The sequence below is a fragment of the Alligator mississippiensis genome, chromosome 4 (assembly GCF_030867095.1).
Source record: "Alligator mississippiensis isolate rAllMis1 chromosome 4, rAllMis1, whole genome shotgun sequence".
NCBI lineage: Eukaryota > Metazoa > Chordata > Crocodylia > Alligatoridae > Alligator > Alligator mississippiensis.
The window spans coordinates 114180029-114197104 of record NC_081827.1 but is presented as its reverse complement, the minus strand read 5'-3'; the positions used below and the strand labels follow the sequence as shown (position 1 = coordinate 114197104).

Below are 17076 nucleotides of genomic sequence, written 5' to 3'. Positions count from 1 at the left end.
GACTCTCTCAATCCCGAACCCTCCCACTGGCAGCTGGGTCACTCCCCCACTGCCATTTTGAAGCATGGGGACTCTGAATACATGAGATGCTGAGGCTGCTGGAGCATTCCAGCAGACTCGATTAATTGAGTCTGCTTTGACTGTTAGGGTAACGATATGGATTTTGGGGAGCACTGAGTGTGCAGCTGAATGAAGGCTTTTTTCTGTGTCTCAGCAAAAGCTGCTGGTCACAAGGCTGGATGATATATGAAAAGTAACTAACTTTGCTAATGCTTAAGTAAGCGAATTCCTAACAAAAGGATAGGGTGTAAAGTGAATGATGTGTTGTGTCAAAATAAGATACAAACCAATGGCTATCGTTAGGGGACAAAGCAGAAGTAGGGACTTGGATATGCGGCTGAAGTCAGCAAGAAACCACAGTTGACCAGGAGAAGGTGGGGGTCAAAGTCTTACACATGCACTTTTAGCAAAGAGGCATATAAATGAATTAAATGCATAGGCATTACCATGCTAAGGAAGCAAACAGTAAACAGAGGCAGAGCTTGAGATGGGAACAGAAATGGGTGGAACCGAAGGAGGGTCACAGACGGAGCAAATGTTAATAAGTATGAACTAAGGTGTATAAATGTTGGAAAAGAACTATTGTTCGGGGCAGGTCCCCTGGTTCATGGGCTGTGTGTCTGTGAGGGACCCTTGTCTGAAGCTGTCTTCATTCTGAATAAAGCTGTTGCGAGCAATGTGTGATGGTGCTTGCTCCCTGCTTGCTCTGGCTAGTGAGTAACAGGATCCATGAGTGATTGGACTGTCATCTCCCTAGTTGTTGGGTGCCGCATGGAGCTGGGGGTCTAACACTGGCATGCTGTAATTACAGTGTGTGACAGCAGGTGTTCCGCACGTCTACAAGCACCCATTGAGACTTTCCCACTGAGGTAACAGATTGACAGCAAACCGTTGCCCCATCCCTAATTGAGTTAATGAGGAACTTAATGGACTAGCTAAATCTTGCAGTCATCTGGATACTGTGGCTAGTGCGTTTGGTAGCACTTCCACATCCACAGTGCTCAGTATCCCATATCAGATCCCTGCCCCCCTAGTAAAGTAGATATGTCCCACTTCCTCTTGTGCTTGAGGGGAGGTGGCTCAGCTACGTAGCTGCTTAGACCATCCCACTTCAAGTAAGTACGTAAATGGTGTACAATGCAAATTTATCTTGGACACATGATTAGCAGTTTCTAAGCTTAATATAACCTTCAGTGACCTAATGGGCTCCACGATTAATTCTTGCATCTGATCTCCTTTTACACTTACAGGTCCATTCTGGATTATTTTAGGGTAAAGGACCTCAAACTGATTTACAGACCTGTTGGATGTTGTTATTGTCCAATTGTCCACCAGGGAAACATTATAAAGGGCAGACTACAGTCCAGTATTTTCCTCTGTGGTACAGCTCAAGTTTCCCAAGACATATTGTCTACACTGTTTCTGGCTGAAGGGTTGAACTTTTGTGCCATTACTCATGCTTACATCACATTGATCACCGTTAGGACCAATCAAACCGACCCAGCCTTGACACTTAAAAGGGTCCAGATTGATACTATTATCCTATTTACGTGTTATGCAGATATTTAACACACCCTTAGTAACACACGCGCAAGGGTACCTACCTAGTTTTGGTTCTTGTGGTGGTAGTGGAGATTTATAGATTCATGTGAAGTTCTGGACATATGCATCAAGCTTTCTGTTCCAAAATGTAATGACTCCTAGCATTTTTAGAATAAAGTTAAGCCAACTTAGGAGATGATCAGCACAATATTTCTGAGGTACTTACTACCATCTGTATCGCCATCACATGCAATCAAATTAATTCCTAGGTCAACAGGGCTATGCACTTTGCTTGTGTGGCACCCCACACTTAAATTCATATGTAGGTGACTATAAACTGTGTGTCAACCATGACTGTCTACCTTCCACTCATCAGGCAAGATGACCTTTGGGGTATCTTCATCATGAAGCAAAATAGCTATTAAAAGTTTAGGGATTTGAGGAAGCCCTGGCCCAAACTGGCCTGCCAGGATATACCTTGCTTGGGACCAAGGCTATTCTTGGGAGGTGATGATGATGGCAGTCGAAACTAAAATGATGGTGAAAATGTCTTGTGTTCTTCCTTCAACACTGTTCCATGGGAAATGCATTTTTGAGCTGCAAAACAAAATTATGACACTGTCAAGGTTTGTGCCTCGCTAGGAATTTGTTAATTGCTATTAAGGGCTGTGTCCCCTTTCCAAGTCTGTAACTGAGGTGGTTCCATTCCTCACAGTTTGTTTGTGTCTGATTTCCACTTGATAGACTGTAGGGCTAGCTTTGTTCACAGTATTTACAGAGCCTGCCCATACTGGGGACAGTGAGTGGACTTTCTCCCACTATGCCCTATACATTACTTGATTCCTCATTTCCCATTCAATTAGCTGATTTATGAGCCCAAAATGTTTATCCACTTTATTCTATCTTTTTTTCAAGGCAATTGCCACCTGCTGGTGGATTTCTGCAACCACTGCTAATATCCGTTGCAGCCTTTCATCAGTTAGACCCTTTTGATGCATTCCCTCTGCAACATCTCCTGACCACCCACCACTGTTCAGGAAATCTCAGATCCTGCTCTGTCATAGCTTTGTAGGGAGAGACTGCATGAGCTGCTACAGTTCCTCTTAAGGCCATCAGAATTAAAGGTAACTTTACACCCCAATTCTTTCCTTGTTGCTCTACAACCTTTCTTAGGATGGTTTTAATAGTTCAATTAGTTCTATTTGCCCAGAACTTTGTGGGTGTCCTGCAATATGCAAGTGTTACTTGATGCTAAATGCTTGGCACACATCTCATACTATTTCTGCCACAAAATGTGATTCATGATCTGAATCTATTTCCTGTGGAGTTCCCCATCTAGAGAACAACTGTTCTACTAGTACTTGGGCTGTGATGAGGGCAGTATTATTCTTAGTAGGAATTGCTTGAAGCCATTTAGTAAGCTGTCTACAGTCACCAGACAGTACTTACTCTTTCTGGCTGTTTGAGGGAGGGGCCCAATATAGTACATCTAAATTTGTGCTCACGGGCCTCTAATTTGCTGATGGAGCAAGGGCCCTTTGTTAACCTGCCTGTCCAGACTGTTGGTAGCTCACAGTAAATAATTGTGCGTATACCACTTTACGTCCTTTCTTAGTGTGGTGGGAGAAACCTCCCTAAGGTCCGTTGTCTAGCTGTAATTTGATTGACAGACAACGCGGGTAAAGAAAGACAGCTGTTTATTTGCTCGAGCAAAGACCATAAAGCCAGCAAAAGGCAAAATGGCCCCCCCTCAAGGGTGAGGCGATCTTTTATACTTCTTACAACAAAGCAAGACTATATGGTTAACAAAAAGCAATACTTGGGGCGGTGCTCTACAAATCTTTGTAACAGCATATTTCTATTAAGCTGAACTAGCACTTTTTAAAAGCTAAAAGTTAAGTAACAGTAACATTATGTTAGAAAAACCTTACACAGTAGAAGATACTTCTCAAGGACACAACCAGTAAGCTCAAACAATGGTTTCTCTGTCTTATCTTACTTCTAGCTGTAGCTGATTTTTTTTTAGCACACAGACACAGATTCACTTTTTAACTCAGAAAATGCTTGTTGCAGTTAAAATGATTACTTGACACAAGCAAAGGCCTAGCTATCATTCTGCCTTGTGGTCAGCTGCATTACTAGGCCACAGGTCATGCCTTGTATTCAGCTGTAAAGCTAATACTTCTTAAAAATCCAAATTATTGTAAACCTAACAGTATGCTTTCAGAAAACTATTCTATTTCAGGGCAATGACAAACCTGCGGACTACAATTCCCTACTTTGTTCCAATATTTCAGAGGAAATTTTGGAACACACTTTTAGGTATTCAACTTCTTGTGGGGTTAGGTTTTGATGATTGATGCTGGATATTTGTACAAACTGACCATACATTTTTACTTGCCTTTGCATAAACTGTTGTCCTAGAGAGCATAGACACTGAAAACAGCACAACAGGCAGATTATAGTTATAACAATTCCAATTAAGCTTAATACAAAAGGTCTAAGCCATCCTGTAAGGGAAGGTAACCAATTTGTGAGCCAGCTAAGAGATGTATCTTTGGGGATTTTTGCTATATCTTCGGCTTTTTGGATATGGACAGCTGCATCATTGAGGTGGGTTTGTACTATTGTAAAAGAACTGTTAACCCAAACGCAACATTCTGGTCCGATAACTGCGCAAGCTCCCCCTTGAGCAGCGAGGAGAAATCAAGGGCTATATGGTTTTGAATTACCATTTGTCTGAGTTCTTCTTGGGTGTCAGCCAAGGCAGCAACGGCCTTCGAGAGTTCCTTGTGACCTTCACTGAATTCATGAGCCATGATTTCTATCACAGCTTGTAGGCGAAGTGTAAATCTTCCAAGACAAGCAGTGCCTACTCCTGGGAGTATACCTGCTAAAGAACACCCGACTAACTCTCCTTTGGTAAGCGGAGTTTTTTGATATTTATCTACTATATCACGGCTTTCTTGCAAATCCCTCTTGTTTCGCCACCTGCCCCGTGGAAGGTGCGTGGCAAAGGACGTAGAGGGTTTTAGCATCGCCGGATAGCAGATACCTTTTCCTTTGGCAGGGATTTTATGGTAGGCGTGGGAGCCACAGACCCAGTATTGTCCTTTTAAAGCAGCGAGGTTTGAATACTTAGGAGGTATTCGGCCCCCGTTTCCTAACCCTAGCACCCCGCGTTCACCCTTTGATTTAAAGGAAGGATTTGCAGTTCCATTGAAGAAGCATTGTCCCCGGGAGGTATCAGTGTACAAACAATACCACAAGGTATTATTTAAAGAGGAGATAGGGGTGCAGATAGGATTAGTGCCCTTGGTTAAATTTTTGCTGCTGTAGAAATCATTGTAAGAACTGCAATAGGTAGGAGTTGCTGTGTTATTATTACGCCAGTCTCCTCCACTAGAACTAGTAAAATAGTGGTGACATATGCTTGTGCCTAAATTAATGCAGTCTGATACTGAGCAGTTTACATAGAAACACCAATCTCCAACAACAGGCTTTACTAAAAGGAACTCCTGCTGACTTTGGTCCCAAGCTTCATTATTAGAGGGGTTTAAAAGTGACTCGATGGGGCCCAAGGGGATGGGAGTCATAGGAATGCCTCCTTGAGTGTGGAGAGGAAAATGACTGCACACCCAACAATCACTTTGGTTTTCTGCTTTAGCGGCTCTCTCAACGTATTGGAGGTACATATTATTATCAGAGATGTGGGCAACATTAGGTTTAAGAGTAGTCTTAGCCTGAGGAGACTCTGCAAATTGTCTGAAAACTGGGTGGCTAGGCTTCACACAATATTCTGTTCCATAAGTAAATACCCGAACTTCTGCTGAACTACAGCAATGTGAAGGAGGATACCAACGGGCAATGTTGACCTTCCTGTCTATATCAGAGAGTTCGATTGAATCGCTTATCCAGACAGGAAAACCTCGGGCACCAGGATTAGCACATCTGCAGCAACTGGCAGCTATAGCCGACCCCTGTGAGAGACTTATTTCTCCAGCAAAGAGAAAGATTAGAAATAACATAGTTATAAAAACCATATTATAACCAAAATCAGCACAAACAGTATGCACAACCCTGCAGCTCCAATAACTGATCTTCTGGGACATGTTACAGTCTCAAAGTGCTCGGTTTCAGCTGATCCAAAAGTGTCTAGAGGATGCAGTACTTGGAGTTTGGTGCTTTCTGGGCTGGGCAGGACCCCAAAAGGGTGACAGTTCATTAGTGGACCTTGGTTAGTTTGAGTTTTATATTATCTAACGGGCTGCAGGTCCAGGAGGTGTTTGTTTTTATTTTTTCGTCTGCTTCTGGCTCACCCTTGTCGCGGTCAGGTGGGCGTGCAGTGCTCCCACGAAGTCTGCAGTCGTCTTCTTCTGGCTTCCCCTTTTCCAGGTCAGGGAAGCTCGCGTTGGAGCCGATCCTGAGCTCGGGTGAAACTTCTGTCTTCTTTGTACGAGTATAATGAATCCAGTTGTCCTTCTCTGCTATTTTTACGGTGGTGTGGGAGGTGAGGAGGACTTGATACGGTCCTTGCCACCTAGGTTCAAGGGGAGACCGTTTCCAAGTTTTTACATACACCCAGTCTCCAGGCTGGATGCGATGTGCTGGGACATCGGCAGGGAGGGGTTGGCTTAAAGCAGCATACCTATGGAGAGATTTTAACTGAGACTGTAGAGATAAAATATAGGAGGTGAGTCCTTCATCGCCTAAAAGAGAAGAAGTGTGAGCCGGTAATAAGGGGAAATGTTGGGGAACAGGGTGTCCAAACAGCAGCTCGTAAGGGCTGAGCTTTAGTTTTCTCCTGGGGGTAGTTCTGATGGACATAAGGGCCAGTGGGAGAATCTTAGTCCATTTTAACCCGCTCTCAGCACATAGCTTTCCAATTTTTTGTTTCAGGGTCTGATTCATTCTCTCTACTTGTCCTGAGCTTTCTGAGTGCCAAGGGGTATGGAATTTCCATTCTATTCCTAGGCAGCTGGCCAGTGTTTTATTTATGTCAGCAGTAAAATGCGATCCTTGATCGCTTTCAATGATACGTGGAGGACCAAACCTGGGTATAATTTCATTAAGGAGTATTTTTACTACTTGTTGTGCTGTAGCTCTTCTGGTGGGGAAAGCTTCTACCCACCCCGTGAGTTGGTCAACAATTACTAGGAGGTTTTTGTACCCATTGTCTTTAGGCATATCAGCAAAATCTATTTGCAGTCTTTCAAAGGGAGTATAAGCCCAGGGGCGGGCCCCAGGGTGTCCTGATTTTTCTCCCTTGATATTAAACCTTTTGCATATACTGCAGTGTTCTAAAAGCCTTTTTGCTTCCTGGTAGACTCCGGGTGCGTAGAACAGCCTGTTAGTGATAGTGGCAAGTTTTTCACAACCTAAATGCTCGCTTTGATGGAGTTGTTGCAGATAGGGTCTAAGAGCTGCTTTAGGTAACACTATCCTTTCATCTGGCAATCGCCATATTCCGTCTTTTTCACAGGTGGCTCCTGCCGCTTTCCATCTCTGTTGTTCTAAAGGTGGTGCAGACTCGTACATTTTTGGCTCTAGCAATATCCCCAAATATGCCTTTGACTAGGGAATTTGAGCTTGGAAGGCTAGGGCGGATAGTGGTTGTAAGGCTGCTGTTTGAGCTGCAGCATCGGCCAGGGCATTGCCTTTTGAGACTTGATCTCCCTTTTTGGTATGAGCTGGGCAATGCATTACCGCTAATGTTTTTGGCAACATTATAGCTTGTAGGAGATCATTAACTTGTTTAGCATTTGATATTTTAGTTCCAGAAGCTGTCATAAATCCTCTCTGTTTCCACAATTGTCCAGTGGCATGACAGATTCCAAAGGCATACTTAGAATCAGTTCAAATATTTACAGAGTGGCCCGATGCTAATTGACAAGCTCGTGTAAGGGCAGTAAGTTCAGCCACCTGCGAGCTCAACTGCCCAGGCAGTGGTTCAGCTTCAAGTACTTCAAATGGAGTTACTACTGCATAACCCGTTTTTCTAACTCCATTTACTAATTTTGAAGAGCCATCTACAAAAAAAATCAAGTCAGGGTTGTCTAAGGGTAGGTCACTAAGATCTACCCTGGGTTTGTCTGAAAATGCTGCAACTTGAAGGCAATCGTGGGAGTCTGGTTCCCCGTCGCTGGGTAGAGGTAATAGAGTAGCCGGATTCAGGGTATTACATCTCTCTATGACCAGGTTTGTAGCCATTAAAAGTGTGGTTTCATACTTGTTCATTCTCTGATGAGAAAAATGTTGAGTATTTTTCTGGAGTAGAAGTAGGGCAACTGCATGTGGAGCCTTGAGGATAAGGGGATATCCGAGGACTAATTCCTGGGCTTTCTCGACTATGATTGCAGCTGCTGCCACTGCAGGAAGGCAGCTTACTCCCCCCTTTGCCACTGGATCTAATTGTGCAGAGAAGTAAGCTACCGGGCGTTGGGTGTTTCCTAAGGGTTGAGTAAGTACCCCAGAGGCTACTCCTAGTCGCTCATGGACAAAGAGGGTGAAAGGTTTTCGATAATCTGGTAGCCCTAGGGCAGGGGCAGAAATTAAAGCAGATTTTATATTATTGAAACTACGGGCAGCTTCATGATCCCAAAAGACTGGCTCTTCTGCCTCTTTTGTAGTAAGCTGTACAAGTGGTTTGGTTAACTCTCTGAAGGCTGGAATCCAGGAGCGACAGAACCCCACCATTCCCAGCAGACCCCAAACTTGATGCTTTGTTATAGGCTTGGGAATATTTAGGATAGCTTGGATTCTGTCATCACTCAGGCGTCTTTGGCCAGGCTCCAAAATGTGGCCCAAGTATTTAACAGTGGATTTACAAAACTGAAGCTTATTTGGTGATACCTTGTGGCCTTTGGCGGCTAGTGCAGTGAGTAAAATGATGGTGTCTTGAATACATGCTTCTGATGAGGCAGAGCATAAGAGTAAATCATCCACGTATATTAGAAGGGATGAAGAGTTAGGAAAAGTAATATCTTGCAAATCTTTGTGAAGAATTTGAGAAAAAATGCTGGGAGATTCTACATATCCTTGGGGTAACCTTGTCCAGGTCAGTTGAGAAGAACCCCAGGTGAAGGCAAAAAGATATTGGGATTCAGGGTGGATGGGGATGCTGAAGAAAGCAGAACAGAGGTCTATTACGGTATAAAAAGCAGTGTCAGGGGGTATTGCAGTTAAAATAGTATTGGGGTTAGGAACAACCGGGTGTCGAGGAATGACATACTTATTAATTTGTCTGAGATCTTGAACCAGACAATACACAGGTTTCCTGTCTGGACCAGGCTTGGGTTTCTTTACTGGAAGTATAGGTGTGTTACAGGGGGACTGACAGGGAATTAAAATTCCTTGTTTAGAAAAATCTTCAATTAAAGGCTTGAGTCCCTCAATAGCTTCTGCTTTCAAAGGATACTGGGGTACTTTAGGTGGCTCAAGATTGGTACGAATTAGAATTTTGACAGGATCTGCAGATTTTAGGAGTCCCACCGAGCTGGAGGTGAGGCCCCAAAGCTCTGGGGGTACCCTTTCTTTTAGAACAAGGGGAAGAGACTGCAAGCTCGAGTCTTCTGTAACTGCAAGCACTGTGGCTATCATTGGGACCAGGGAGGACGGAAACCTTAGAATAATTCCGTCAGGTGAGCACTGTATGGTGGCTTGTAGTTTGCAAAGAAGATCCCGTCCAAGAAGGCTAACAGGGCCAGTTGCTAGAAGAAAAGAGTGTTCTGCTGAGAGGGGGCCAATTTTTACATTCGTGGGTTGTGAAAATGAGCAACGGAAGGGTTTTCCCTCAATTCCCATAACAGTGACTTGTTTTTCACTTGGTGAAAGATGTCCTTTGGAAATACTGGAAAATGTTGCCCCTGTGTCTAGCAGGCACTCGTAGACGTGTTCTCCTATCTTTAAGGGTATTAGGGGATCTTGAGCACTGCAGTTTAGGGTGACTTCTTTAGGTTGGACAGAGGATAGTTGCAGAAAGTGGCATGTAGAATCTCCCTCATCACGTCAGTCGTCACATTGGTTTTGAGCAAGATCTGGGGTAACAGTAGTGAACTGAGGGTTCTTGAATTTTTGATTTTCAGGGTTATCACTTGGGGATCTTTTTGGTCTTAACTTGCACTCTCTTTTCCAGTGTCCTTTCTGTTTACAGTAATGACATACGTCGGGCCCATATGGTTGGTAGGTACGGCCCGGTTGCCTAGGCACAAAGGGCCTCGGGCCACGGGGCAGATTGGTTCTATAGGCATTTGTGGGCTGTATTACTGCTGCCAACATGCGAATGTTGGACTGATCTTCTTTTTGTTTTTCTTTCTTCTTTTTTTCTTCCCTTCCATTAAAAGTTTTAGTAGCAATGGCTAAGATTTCTGCCATGGATTTGCCCTCAACACCCTCAGTGTTATGTTGAAGCTTTTTTCTAATATCTTCGCTAGCCTGACTTATGAACACAAGTCTTAACACAGGCAAAGTGGCAGGTGTCTCGGGGTCCATGTTTCCATACTGACGTATAGCTTTACAGAGTCTTTCAAAATAGTCTGAAGGGTGTTCTTCGGGACCCTGAACAGTAGCTGTCACTTTGGACCAGTTTGTAGTTTTATTTCTTGCTTTTTTTAATCCTTCTAAAATGCTGTCTTTCAGCATTCGTATTGAATTTTGCCCCCCATTCGTATTGAATTTTGCCCCCTTTCCTGATTGTAATTCCAATTCGGATTTTGCCTGGGCACGCCATTAGGCATGGGGTGGTTTTCATGGGGCTGATCGGCTAGAAATTGGTCAGCATGGCGTAGTACTTGAGTCTTCTCATCCATAGTTAAGAGGCTTTCGAGAAGCTGCATGACATCTGACCAGGAGGGGTTATGAGTCATGAAAATGGTTTTGAAGCGTCTTAGAACTACTTCAGGATCATCTTTGAGCCTGGGGGTGTTTTCTTGCCAGTTTAAGAGGTCTGTGGTGGAGAACGGAGCATGTGTCCAGTGACTGATAACTTCTCCACCCTCGCCAGGCACAAGGTATTCTCTTAGAGGTAACTGAAGTTCAGGCTTAGACAATTTTTGATGAGTGCGATTTGAAATCGGAGTAGAACTGGAATCTGGAGAGGGATCTCTGGACCCATCTCCAGATCCGGGACTCGGGGATTCTGAGAGAGGCAATTGAGGTGATGCCTCCCGAAGACTTCCCAGTCCCTCGGCCGGCCCAGGGGCAATGTTTTGGGGTGGTATCAATGGTAGGTTAGGGGGCCTAGGCATGGGTCTGTAATCATCTTCTGAATATGACGGTGGTGCAGCAGGTTTTGGATATAGAAGGGGAGCTAACAGATTTGGAAAAGGTGCAGGGGTTTGGGAAGCTAAAGGTTTTAATTGCTTGCTAGCAACGTTGTCCCATAAATACCAATAACTAATTTGGCCAGGGCGGAGGTCCTCCAAGATCTTTCGTAAGGCAGCCAGGCGATTTAGGTCAAATGATCCATTTTCTGGCCATTGTCTTCCCAAATCTAACTGGGACGTATAAGACGTCCAATTAGTTAAACAGAGTTCTGCCATACGAGACTTGGACAGTTCCGCCCGTCCCTCCAAATGTTTTCAATTCTTAATCATAAAATCAAGGGGTGAATCAGGAATAACTTTCCCTAGACCGGAACCCATGATTATATCCAAGCACAAGCAGTCTTATTTCCCTAAGTTCTACCTGCCTAGAAGCTGTTTCGTCCACATACAACAACCGGTGTTCTCGGACCCCACTGGCTTTCTCCGTGAGGAGGGGCGTCTTGAGTCCGAGACCCTAGTCATTGGCCGTTATAACAGCATTTCTACCTTATATCTGTGTCTTTTGCCTTTCGGCGAGGCTGCTGGCTCTATCAGTGTTTAGATCAGCAGACAGATACCCTCAAAGACTGCTTCCAGAGACCTCTAGAGGTAAAACCAGAAAACCAGAAACCAGATAGAAACCAAAAACATACCTGACCTGAGGTACTCGCCGGTACCGTTCCTTTACCCGACTTGAGGATCCCGCCTTATTGGTCCTGAGGGGACCGTCCACCTCCCGAGACTGACCCAAATAGGTGAACTCACCTGGTGCGCGCTGGGGTGTCAGGGGGTGGAGGTCTCCAAAGGCTCCAAGCTAGACAGGTCCCATCTGGGGTGCCAAATTGTGGTGGGAGAAACCTCCCTAAGGTCCGTTGTCTAGCTGTAATTTGATTGACAGACAACGCGGGTAAAGAAAGACAGCTGTTTATTTGCTCGAGCAAAGACCATAAAGCCAGCAAAAGGCAAAATGGCCCCCCCTCAAGGGTGAGGCGATCTTTTATACTTCTTACAACAAAGCAAGACTATATGGTTAACAAAAAGCAATACTTGGGGCGGTGCTCTACAAATCTTTGTAACAGCATATTTCTATTAAGCTGAACTAGCACTTTTTAAAAGCTAAAAGTTAAGTAACAGTAACATTATGTTAGCAAAACCTTACACAGTAGAAGATACTTCTCAAGGACACAACCAGTAAGCTCAAACAATGGTTTCTCTGTCTTATCTTACTTCTAGCTGTAGCTGATTTTTTTTAGCACACAGACACAGATTCACTTTTTAACTCAGAAAATGCTTGTTGCAGTTAAAATGATTACTTGACACAAGCAAAGGCCTAGCTATCATTCTGCCTTGTGGTCAGCTGCATTACTAGGCCACAGGTCATGCCTTGTATTCAGCTGTAAAGCTAATACTTCTTAAAAATCCAAATTATTGTAAACCTAACAGTATGCTTTCAGAAAACTATTCTATTTCAGGGCAATGACAAACCTGCGGACTACATTAGTGTTAGGCCACCATCTGGTTGCCTTTACTTGTTGCACTCTTTTGCGTACTCCTGAATGACTCTCATCATGTATTAAGCCGATTAACTCAGTTGGCATAGCAGTGACCATTATTCAGACAGGGAACTTGTCTCCCTTCTGAATGAGTGCTACCCTAGAGGGTTACTTGCAATATCACCTTTTACCTCCCTGTATCTCTTCTACTAGATCACTTGACTAGTTTGTCTTGTGCATGAAGCTGCAGCGGGCCTAAAGTGGTTACCTTGGCCCTATCGACTCCGTCGGCTATAACTGCAGTACTACTTGTGGCTCAGTCCACAAGTTAGCTTCTTTGGCTCCCTGTTCTGCTGCTTGATCAGCTCAATTTATTTCACTTAGCTTCTTCTGTTCCGTTTGTATGCGCTTTTAACTTACCTGGCTGCACCCTTCCTGGTCATCCTTCTCCTAGATCCCAAGCATATTTTAATTTCTGAATATGAGCTATTGGATTCCTGTCTGCTGTTCAGAAGTCTCTTTGCTCCCAGATTGGCAGCCAGTAAACTAGGGTGTGTATTACCAAATCAGAACTGTAAAATATACAGTAGTAACCTTTTCATCTACAGGAGTTTTTTCTAAGGCTAGTATGATGGCTACTATTTCAGCAGCCTGAACTGAATGAGGGGTACAACTTCCTTTTAGAATGGTGTTGGGATAATTAACTAAAACAGGAGCACATCTTATCTGTGGGGTACCTTGCTCATAACTAGATCCATTAAAAAACCAAATCCATTGACTGGACAGCTGGTCCTCCTGTAGAATGGCTCCTACAATCAAAGGAGGCATAACTTTCTGGTACAGATGGTGGAATGGCCTGTAAGGATAGACGTAAGCAGGCTTGAGGAATGCAGGGGTAACCAAGTACCTGAGCCTGCAGGAAATCCTGGTCAGGGGCCAAAACTGTACCAGAGAAGTCATAACTGGGAGCTAGAATCATATTCTGAATCCAAAGCAATACTCATATCCATAGTCCAGATCAGGTGCTGGGGGGGGAGGGGGGGGGTCCAAACATTCAGTGGGATGGGGCAGGAGCAGCTAGAGACTAACTAAAGGTCCTGATCTTATATACTTAGGTCAGGTGGCTCTGCAGTCAGTCAGCTCCATGCTTGCAGCTGGTGCTTGCAGCTGATGCTGCTCTGAAGCCAAGAGGCCCTGCTGAGAGGGCAGATTATCTTCTAACAAGGTCAACTAGAGGAAATTTCTTCTTGATTTGCTGCTCACATATTGTGAAAGTTTCACTTTTCTTAGATTATAAAATCTGGGCAAGAAGGATGTCTACCTCTTTGTGGACTGCTTACCACACTGTGTCTCCAGTTCAGTTTTCAATAGTGTTCCTCTAAACACTATTGTTATGTAGGTAATTAAGATAATTGTTTTCTGTAATGAGCACTGGTGCTTTTCTCTGAGCACTTGGTATTGTGACCAACAGACTACCGGGCTTGACAGTCTACTTTCTATAGGTGTGATCCCATATGACAAGCTGTATGAGCCACTGCCCATCACTTTGGATTCATGGTATCCAGCTCTTCCTAGATTAACAAAAGACCAATCAGGGAAGTGATAAGAAGCAGCTGAATTGCCAGACTTAAATGGTGGGTGATATTATATTCAATTCTTGTAATGGGTGAAGGCTTCTGGGTTCTTCAAATAGTTCTGAATGTATGCATATGATAATGAGTAAGTTAAAACAAAAGATGTGGAAGGCATGCTATAAAGGCAATAGGAGCTCCACCTTAGAATAAGATTTTCACAAACTGGTCCAACAGTTTCAGTTAAAGTCTCGTTGATTGCCTTAAGCTTTCAATGCAGTAGTGTAACTTGGGGTGGGTGAGTGGGGCACCAGCCCTGGGCACCAAGTTAGAAAGGACAGTAGAATTGCATTCCTCCCCTCCCCCATGGAGTCTGTGCCCTGGCAGCAGAAGCAGCTCTACATGACTGCTGTTGCAGTAGCAGCTGTATGTATGGATACCATGCTGGTGCTGCTGTAGGAGCAACAGACAGGGCAGGTAGATCATGCTGTGCTGTGGCAGCAGCCGCCAGGGATTGTTTTTGAGTCACCAGTAAGTAAGACACTCACCCCTGTTCTCAGAACGCCTCTGCTCCAGTGCTCGGTGTACTTCCCTGCACTCTGCCCTCCTGCTCTCTCGTAGTTATATCTTTGTCTCAGTGTGGGCTACTTTTGTAGATTTTCATCATAGTCAGCATTGGCAGCAAAGATATTGGACATAATTAAAAGTAAAGTGCAAGAAAGGGGTGGGGGGGGAAATACCCTCCCCTTATCTTAATGACCCTTCCCTGAAAAAGATCAAACATGATTCAGAGCTTTCCCAGCTACATGCTAAAAGGGAAGAGGTTATTTGACACAAGTAAAAAAAGATTTCTTCTGAAGCATTTACCAGAAGATTGAGCTGAAGAGTTGTTCAAATTACAAACCAAATTGTTAAAAAGAAATGTAGTTTTTTCCTTTTGCCTTTCAATTGCTTGGATTTCAGTATCTTGTGAATCGGCTTTATTTACCCAGAACCTTGGCACTTCTTTAGTTAAATTAGACATAAACCAGACTTACTTTGGTTAAGAGTAGCTTATTTCAGCTAAACATAACCCTCTTCCTAATCCATGTATGTTAAAAGTGAAATGAACATCATTTAAATTGAAATAACAATTTTATGCTAGCTACAACCTCTTGTGCCATTTTATTGCTAAAAAGCACCTTATGGACTTGTCTGCATGACTGGAGTTTTCTCAAAGGGGTTAACATTATATCAACGTTTTAATGTAACTGCTTTGATGCAGCCACATCAAACTGACTAACAGCTTGTTACCTCACCAGAATTAGTGAGGCCACATTAGATAGGGTACTTCCCTCAAACTGCGCATGCAGTAAGGAGTCTGGGCATTCCAGGGTCCTTTGCATGGTTGCTGTACCCTATGCACTGTGGAATAACTGCTATGGTTAATGACAAGATATGGCTTGGAAGGTAGATGAAGGTCTCCATGTTTCTCATACAATGGTCAACCATCAAATATCCCGTTATCTCTCTTTCTCCATCCTGTGTCCCATCTTTTCTGAGAAAGGGATGGTGCCATTTACAAACTATAGCAACATCATCATCATGGATGAGTCTGCCTCATGCTTATTACTGATTATTAGAAGCACGTGAAACATTTTGATTTTAGTTTTGGTGTCCTGCCTGTCTGGCTCTGGCCATTTTGAAGGTACTCCACTGTTCTGCTGAGCAATTGTGGCAGGCCTTTATGTTGTGCCACCAGTGGCAGCAACAAATGGTGATGCAGTTACTTCTCATAACATAACATTTTTTTTAATCTGGAGGGCTGACAAATGTGTGAAGTAGTTGAGAGCATAGAAATGGATGACAGCAAAACAGAGGTGGAGTTACCAAAAAATTTGGGACCAGTCAGCCTTTAGAGAGGCAAGGCTACAGCCTATCTATCATCAGGACTTTACCTGCAAGTTTGGACACAATCAAAGTTGAGTTGCAGTTCCTTGGTGATTCACTTTTCCTGATGAGTGTCCTAGGCCTCTGCTCAATTGTCCATGGTGTTGCTTGTGGAATGATTCTTTTTCTTTGTGCTTTCAAATTCACACAAATACATGTGTATGTTGCTTATTTATGTTTTGTTTCAGGTGCATACTGTTAACACCTATATAAACATAATTTACATAAAGAAAGATAGTTAGCCATGCTAGTCTGAAGTCAGGCAGAAGGCAGGGCAGGGTGGCACCTTAGACACTAATTATTTCAATTACCCATTGAGGGACATAGGAGTAATAAAGCTAATTCAGGTAATGGGAAAGGAATCCAAAGTCTTTGGGCATTTATAAACATACATTTGTCTGCTCTGATGTGCTGGAAATCCAGCATGTTGGATTTCCGGCTGACACACATGGTGCTGCGTCGTATGTATTTGTATAAATGGCGAAATGCATGTCAGTACTGAGAAAATGGCAGCGGTGTGCTTTTGAACTGAAACACCTTCAGTGTGTTTTAGTTCAAAAGTATGCCATTGCCATTTTCTCAGTGCTGATGCACATTCTGCTGTTTATACAAATGCATGCACTGCAGCACCAGGCACTTTTAAAAGCACCTGGTGCTGTGGCACAAGCATGTGTATAAATGCCTATTGTTAAGACTATACTTAACACAATCCAGTCTGTGAATGATTTCTTGTTCTGCAGTCTCACATTCAAGTTGATTTTTAAGTTTTAGGCTTTAAGAACAGCTACTTTGAGGTCAGCAATGGAATTTCTGGGGAGGTTAAGATGTTCTGCCACAGGCTTTTGTATTTTTCTGATACTGATGTTACATCAGTGTCCATTCATTCTTTCCTATATGGATCGCTCCCTTTGTCCAATGTAGACAGCACAGGGGCAGAGGCACAGAAGTGCAGCTCCATTCCTGGGGCAGCACCAGTTCCTGCTGTGCCAGTTGTGACAGTACAATCAACCACAAGCAACCCCTCCACAAAGTGATGATGTGCTCTATGACATGTTGATGAAGGGGCATAGCTGCCATCTGAGTCTGCATCAAGGCCTGGTGACTTGATGAGAATTGGTGTTAGGTATTTTGTTGCTGGAGAGACCCCTCCTTTGAGGTTGGGAGATTGCCTGTATATCA

The 17076-nt window shown here is 43.7% G+C and overlaps 2 long non-coding RNA genes across 3 annotated transcripts in view; one reads left to right on the top strand and one right to left on the bottom strand.

Moving 5' to 3' along the window:
* Positions 1–17076, top strand: part of LOC109283620 (uncharacterized) — a 40401-nt gene that overhangs the window by 8262 nt on the left and 15063 nt on the right. The gene's annotated exons all lie outside the window — the stretch shown is intronic.
* Positions 100–17076, bottom strand: part of LOC109283618 (uncharacterized) — a 40949-nt gene continuing 23972 nt past the window's right edge. Inside the window, exons 2-3 of the long non-coding RNA XR_009461779.1 lie at positions 15906–16102; positions 100–2199 (exon numbers count right to left, since the gene is read on the bottom strand). This is a non-coding gene — a long non-coding RNA (uncharacterized LOC109283618). The remainder of the gene's footprint in view (positions 2200–15905; positions 16103–17076) is intronic.